This window comes from Balaenoptera ricei, chromosome 3 (assembly GCF_028023285.1).
Source record: "Balaenoptera ricei isolate mBalRic1 chromosome 3, mBalRic1.hap2, whole genome shotgun sequence".
NCBI lineage: Eukaryota > Metazoa > Chordata > Mammalia > Artiodactyla > Balaenopteridae > Balaenoptera > Balaenoptera ricei.
The window spans coordinates 57,759,764-57,767,983 of record NC_082641.1 but is presented as its reverse complement, the minus strand read 5'-3'; positions in this window follow the sequence as shown (position 1 = coordinate 57,767,983).

Genomic DNA, 8,220 nt, shown 5'->3' with positions numbered 1-8,220 from the left:
GCCATACCTAAAGAATAGAGCCTCTTCCTTCTGAAGCAATCATGACATTGACCTTGCAGGAAATTTCAGGCAGTGTTTTATTGCTAGTTTTATTGCTAGTTTGATAATTTGTATAGACTTTGCTTCTTATTAACACACTTTGTATCTATACTTCCAGACATTTTTTTCTTACAAGTTTACACATTTCATAGAAATGGAATCACATGAAACTATGTCATTCATTAACTCTCTTTTTACCTAATAGCTCATGTCATCTTTCCCAATCCATACAATTTAATATTCTGACAAAAATAATTGTTTGATGCGATTATAGCTAGGAGTTTCTCAAACAAGAGGTATCAAGATATCAAATAGAAATCAATGATTAAGTTCAGTTTTTACTACTATAATAAAATCCATAATCTGAATAGGAATCCAGGGTAAACAATTTTTAAACTTTGGTAATACACTGTTGGGGCAAGAGTATAGGAAAATAGTCATTTTAAAATCTAATTGGTGAGAGTACAACTTGAAACAACTTTTTTGGAAGGGAACAATTTGACAATATCTATTAAAATTTAAAATGCACATACAATAGAATAGAATTGAATTATAGGAATGTAACCTAAGTATATCCTTTAGACACCTGCATAAAAGAGTATTTTAGCAGAATAAACAATGAATCACTGTCTTTGGGGGGAAAAAAAACCTAAATGTCCATCAATAGAGGACTGGATAAATAAGTTACAGTGATAAACAATGGGGTAGCCTGCCACTGTTTAAGAGGGGGTACAGCCTCAAGCCCTGCGTTTCCTTTTCTTTTACCTTTTTCTTTTCTTTCTCTCTCTTTTTTTTTTTTTTTTTACTTTGGAAGAGAGAAGAACAGAGTGTTGGATTCTGCCCTATTTATGTTTCTATTTGGGAACAAACATTGGTTGTGTGTGTGTGTGTGTGTGTTTTCTGCCACTGTTTAAGAGCAAGCCACGTCTATGTGAACAAGTATGGGATAATCTCGAAGATATGTTGTTGACTGAAAAAAAAGTAAAGTGAATAGTGTATTTACTATGCTACCATTTGCAAGGGGAATGAGGTATACTTGTTATTGAAGGTACGTGCATAAAATATCACTGAAAGGATGCATAATCAATTGCGAAAGAGAACTGGGAGAAGTTCCAGTTATATAACAAAATACCTCCAAATTTTGTGGCTTAAAACGTAATTCTGTAACTTGACTGAGTTTTGCTGGACAGTTGGCTAGGGTTACAGTCATCCATAAGCCCAACTGAACTGGACGTCCAAGATGCTTCACTCACACGGCTGAGAGTTATTCTGGCCATTGCTGGGAGCTGAATGGGTGTTGTCTACCAGAGCTCCTACCTGTGGCCTTTCCATGTGATTTCTCCAAGCATGGCAACTGGGTTTCGAGAGGGAATGTCCTAAGAGTGAGTGTTCCAAGAGTCCCAGGTGGCAGCTGCAAGGCGTCTTGTGACCTAGCTTTGGAAGTCCCAGAATATCACTTGCATTTCATTCTATTGCTCAAGGAAGTCACTAAGTCAACCCAGATACAAAAGAAAGAGAATTAGATTCTTCCTCTCTAGGGGAAGAATGTCAAGGTCACAGTGCAGAAGAACATGTGGCATAGGAGATATTACTGCCACTCTCTGGAAAGTACAATCTTCCACAGAGGGATATTGGCTTTTCACTGTTTCGTCTGTGCTACTGCTTGAACGTTTGTCCATGTGGACATCCAAGTATGCCCCAAGATTTCAGATCAAGCAAGTTTGTCTACTCATTCTCTTATCGGTGGTTAGTAACCTCATCCTTCTTTACTGGCAAATTCTGGATTGGACCTACTCAGGCAACTCTGTGGCAGTCATCAGTAACGCCAAGTTCTGATTTGTCCTGAGTATCTTGCATATTCCCACTGTTTTTCAGACTTAAACATCAAATATCCAATTTTTAACCACCAATCCACACTCCTAGTTAAAAACTGTAATTTTGAAATGATTACAGTGCAAAGAGATGAATGAAAAGTGATGCTAAAACCACAAAAACAGAGTTTTCCGAGCTTATCAGAGAACTCTTGTGGGAAGTGAAACAAAACACAGTCACATATTTGTTAACAAAACATTTGACTGAACACATTGTGGTGGGAAGTAAATTGCTTTGTGGAATTTGTGTGTGTGTGTGTTATGTGTGTGATCAAATGGCTTTTTTTTAAAAGTTTGGTAAAGTGACAAATCCATCTTTCAACAGTCTAGCTGCTCAGGCCATGCTCCTGCAGTATAACCTGTTTCTGCTACAGTGCAGGCCATATTCACTTTGATTTGATTACAGATGAAATACCACCAGTTCTCTAATAGCAAAAAAGTACCAAATGTTTCAACCACTCAAAGCACATAAAAGGCAAAATAGAATAAAACAAAACCATGAGCTTGGACAACATGGAAAAACAGCAATCTACTAGTTTTGCTTTCAAATATGTGTCTCAAAACCCTTCAAGATTTCCAGAATTCAGAAAGAATTTATTCCCAAACATTTAGGTAGAAATGACACCATGTGGCTTCCCCTACCCGTAGCACACTGTCGGAGGGGGAGGGGGAGTCGAAGGGGGTGGGGGAAAACAGAGAAGCAGCAGGAAGGGGGCTGGATGCTCTGCTCCGCACAGTAGGCCAATGTCAAAATGGCCTGTCATCTGTCAATGGCCACCATCATCCCCAACGGTGAGAAGATCAACAAAATCAGAAGAGGTTTGGAGAGCATGATTGGGTTCTCAAGGAACCTGGTCCATGGGCTCAACTCTGCATTCAGCTGCTGTGAGAGGAAAAGAGGGTCAGAACGCACAGCTCCTGACCCTGCTCGGAAGTCCAGGGCCTAGACTGGTCCTGGTATCCCACACAAGGCAGGTACTTCCACCAGGACATGCCTGTCATTAGGGCCAGAGCAGGGAAAGCAGGCAGCCGTCATGGAGGGGGCGGCTAGGGTCCAAAAGCCATGCTCCAACCAGCCCTGTGCCTTCAGAGGGCCAAGGCTGCAGACTTCAGGGAGCACGAGAAAGGCCGCATACGGTACTCAGCAGCACCTGGACAAGGGCTTGTGGCAGGAGGGTCAATGCACGGTACAGATGGAGCAGATGTGGAACCTCAGCCCTGAGAAGTGAATCTGCACTTATACGAATGTCAGGTGTCTGTAAGTCGGTTGGAGGTATCTGGCGGGATCTCAGTAGCAGGAATTATCTGCTGCTAACCTGTTTTATTTACTTTAATTGCGTCTGACTGTGGCAGCAGAGAGTTACATTCACCTTTTACAATAAAAAGACGCAGTGGTTGAATCATAGCTGTACTATCATAGCTGTACTATCATCATAGCTGTACTATAGTCATGTTGAAAATCAAAACGGTCTCCATGAATTTTACTTTGTTATAAGAATAACAAGAATCTTGGGGAGGGGTGGGCGGGCAGGGATCACTGCTGTACAGATTCTGTGCATTTATCCCATCCTCTTGCTTGAGCTTCCTAATATCTTGGTGAGGGACATCTTTATAGATGATTAATCTCAGAAACAGGGAAGTATGTTATCTGACCAAGTAGCGGCACAGGAGGACAATCCGTTTTCCTAAACTGTTTTTAAACTGCTCCTCCATGAAGGACAGGCACATGCTGACAAGCTCTCTGCCGAGTTCTTGAGCCAGGCTGTCTGCGAGGAGCGCTGGGGCAGGCGGTCCTCAGGCTGGTCTCTCTGACAACCTTTTTTTTGGACTGAACTGAATGCTACCTTGCTGGGGCTGGAATTTAGGTCACAGCCCCTGACATTTTCGTCAACCATAAGGATCTTCTGATGGCGTAGGTCTGCACTGGGCAGTAGCTCCCTTCTGGACCCAGGAATCTGTATGCTTGTGTATTCGCTTTCTATTGTGGTCACAACCACAAACTTAGAGGCTTACAAAGACCCTCGTATTAAATTGATAGTGAGTCGGGCATCGTCTTACCTGGAGGTTCTGGGAAGAATCTGTTCCCACGTTCCTTGAGGTTGCTGGCAAATTGGACCCTGTGCAGATGCAGGAGTGAGGGCCTGGTTCCTTGCTGAAGGTCCCTTTCTGCTTCCATGTCCCTTCTCTTGTGGCCCTCTCCATTGTCACAGCAGCTATGGCACTTCGCCTCATTCTCAGGCTTCAAATCTCTCTGACTTCTGTTTTACCTCCTCCTTCTGCCTTATTCTTCTGCTGTGATGGTTACAGAAAGTTCTCTGCTTCTTTGAAAGCCCTGTGTGATTAAATTATACCCACTCAGATAATTCCTTTTTAGATGGATTGTGCTGTATAACATAACACAGGCACAGGAAGGCTATCACGTTCACAGGTTCGGGGAACAACGGGTACGGAATCCTTCGGGGGGGAGGGCTTTTTTGGAATTCTTCCTACCACATTCTGGTTCTGTTGCTGAGAGGCGGAGAGTTATTTAGGAAAAAGTGAGTCAGCTAAGAGTGACCGTGTGTAGGTTTTGTCCACATTGCTAAGAAAGTGGAAGTAACAACACTGCGGCAGGTCTTACGGTCCTTACCGGGTCCGATTCACTCTCACGCAGCTGTTCGCACGGGGCCGTCCCCGGCCCATTAGCATCAGCATCACCTGGGACCTTGTCGGAAATGCAAATTTTGGGCCTCACCCCAGACCTACTGAATTAGACGCTCTGGGGTTGGGGTCCAGGGCAACCGGGTGATTCTGATTCTTGCTCAATTAAGAACTATTTCTTTTTTTTTTTTTTTAAACATCTTTATTGAAGTATAATTGCTTTACAATGGTGTGTTAGTTTCTGCTTTATAACAAAGGGAATCAGTTATACACATACATATATCCCCATATCTTTTCCCTCTTGCATCTCCCTCCCACCCTCCCTATCCCACCCCTCTAGGTGGTCACAAAGCACCGAGCTGATCTCCCTGTTCTATGCGGCTGCTTCCCACTAGCTATCTATTTTACATTTGGTAGTGTATATATGTCCATGACACTCTCTCACCCTGTCACATCTCACCCCTCCCCCTCCCCATTACCTCAAGTCCATTCTCTAGTAGGTCTGTGTCTTTATTCCCATCTTGCCACTAGGTTCTTAATGACCTTTTTTATTTTTTCCCTTAGATTCCATATATATGTGTTAGCATACTGTATTTGTTTTTCTCTCTCTGACTTACTTCACTCTGTATGACAGACTCTAACTCCATCCACCTCACTACAAATACCTCCATTTCATTTCTTTTTATGGCTGAGTAATACTCCATTGTATATATGTGCCACATCTTTTTTATTCATTCATCCGATGATGGACACTTAGGTTGCTTCCATGTCCTGGCTATTGTAAATAGAGCTGCAATGAACATTTTGGTACATGACTCTTTTTGAATTATGGTTTCCTCAGGGTATATGCCCAGGAGTGGGATTGCTGGGTCGTATGGTAGTTCTATTTTTAGTTCTTTAAGGAACCTCCATACTGTTCTCCATAGTGGCTGTATCAATTTACATTCCCACCAACAGTGCAAGAGGGTTCCCTTTTCTCCACACCCTCTCCAGCATTTATTGTTTCTAGATTTTTTGATGATGGCCATTCTGACTGGTGTGAGATGATACCTCATTGTAGTTTTGATTTGCATTTCTCTAATGATTAATGATGTTGAGCATTCTTTCATGTGTCTGTTGGCAATCTGTATATCTTCTTTGGAGAAATGTCTATTTAGGTCTTCTGCCCATTTTTGGATTGGGTTGTTTGTTTTTTTGTTATTGAGCTGCATGAGCTGCTTGTAAGTCTTGGAGATTAATCCTTTGTCAGTTGCTTCATTTGCAAATATTTTCTCCCATTCTGAGGGTTGTCTTTTCGTCTTGTTTATGGTTTCCTTTGCTGTGCAAAAGCTTTTAAGTTTCATTAGGTCCCATTTGTTTATTTGTGTTTTTATTTCCATTTCTCTAGGAGCTGGGTCAAAAAGGATCTTGCTGTGATTTATGTCATAGAGTGTTCTGCCTATGTTTTCCTCTAAGAGTTTGATAGTGTCTGGCCTTACACTTAGGTCTTTAATCCATTTTGAGTTTATTTTTGTGTATGGTGTCAGGGAGTGTTCTAATTTCATACTTTTACATGTACCTGTCCAATTTTCCCAGCACCATTTATTGAAGAGGTTGTCTTTTCTCCACTGTATATGCTTGCCTCCTTTATCAAAGATAAGGTGACCATATGTGCGTGGGTTTATCTCTGGGCTTTCTATCCTGTTCCATTGATCTATATTTCTGTTTTTGTGCCAGTACCAAACTGTCTTGATTACTGTAGCTTTGTAATATAGTCTGAAGTCAGGGAGCCTGATTCCTCCAGCTCCATTTTTCGTTCTCAAGATTGCTTTGGCTATTCGGGGTCTTTTGTGTTTCCATACAAATTGTGAAATTTTTTGTAAGAACTGTTTCTTTAAGGCAAGTCCCCACTTTCGTTTTTTGTGGAAATCAAAAGTCAGGGAGGGGCCAGACAGGTCATCTGTAAGGTGACTTCCAACAACCTATGATTCTGTGAATATTATTAAAATGATCACACTTCATAGACCAAAGTGCACATGTATACACCATCGCGCACACGTGTGTGTGTGAGCTTACACATGTGTAGTGGTTAAGAGTGAGCTTAGGCTCTGGAGTCTTTTCTGTGATCAAATCAATCACCAATCACTAGAGATCACTAGATATGCAGCTGGATCAGCTGCTTAGATTCTCTGAGCCTCGGTTTCCACATTTATAAAAGAAGCTAATGACAGTACCTACTTCATAAGGGTATGAGGAGCAAGTGAGATGATACAGAAAAAGAATGTAGCATAGTAAGCTCAGCGCCGATCGGGTGCCTTTACTTTATCTTGCTACATTTCTTTAAACTTCCCCCTTGGGTACTTGAGGAGCTGGGTCCCCGGTAGGGCTGGAGCACCCAGGCCCTTGCCAGGAGGCCCTGAAGCCATTCCCTGGCTATGAAGAATCAGCTGCTAGTAGGTCTGAAGGCCAAGGTGAACCTTCTCTGATTCTTAAAGTCAGCGTAAGTCCTATTACTGCAAAGGAAGACATATAGGTGAAGTGTGTATGTACTCCTAGGACTGCACTTATCTCCTCTGGGAAGCTGAAAAACACAAGGTGGAAACCGCATATCTGAATGTGGAATCAGCCGAAAGTTGGAGACGGGCTGGAAACAATAGGTCTTTGCTGTCTGTGTGTGTGCCTGTTAATATGTTTGCTTATTTTCGGTTTTGTATTTTGTTGTTTTTGTATCTCCAAAGAAGCAGAAATCGTTAAGCCTGGAATAGAGTCCAGATGTGCTTCTGTATGAAGTTTTGGTGATAAAGTGTGTCACTTGGGGGAACATAAGGCACCCTCCACCCCACATCCCACCCTGACCTCCCGGCCCTCACCAGCCAAGCCTGGCGAAATCTTGCCAAGCTTGCTGAGGGGCCAGAAGGGTGAAGGCCTTGTGGAGCCAGAAGCCTGGGAGAGAGGGGAGGCCCTCTTTCCTCCAAGGGGATCTCTGCTTTTGTCAGTCTTCTGGGTAGTTCTCCATGGCACTGACATAGAAGACAAGCCAGAGGCCACCCACTGTGAATCGCTGCTGCCCGAAAGGGAATCCGGTCTCCAGGCGTTGGCAGGCAGTGACACGAGGGGCTGATACCCACAGCTGCTCCCCACCTGCAGCCTCTTCCCAGGCAACACATGGCGCCCGGAGCCTCACTGCCACCAAGACAGCGGCTCAGCCTGCGACTCACTGATCTGCTAATAGCCACCAACAGCCACAGGAACTCTCTGGGCAGGACGCCCACCGGGTCCTCGGCCCGGGAAGGAGGAGTGAGAGCTTGCGGGTATCTGCGCTCTTTGAGATGGATCTCCGGCCGAGGTCTTAAGCAGCTGCCTTCCTTTTCTGTTTCTGGTGAAACATGAGCCAGAGCCAGGGAACTCCTCCGCCCGACTCCCCTAGGAAAATGCCCACCAGCCTCAGGGAGAGGTGAGCTCCCCCAGTGAGAGTTCAGAGGATCCGGGAGGTTTGGGGAAGGCCTCATAGTTCACAGAGTCGGAAGCCCAGAGGTGCATTCATAACTGCTCTTGCCATCTAACACTTCCTCTATTCCCCAGCAATGTTCTCTGCATATTCATCCATTTGGTTCCCTTCATGCAGACCAAATGGTACAATTGGCAGGGGGTGGGGTTGGGGGGGGATTGAAGATACTTTGTTCTCTTTTCT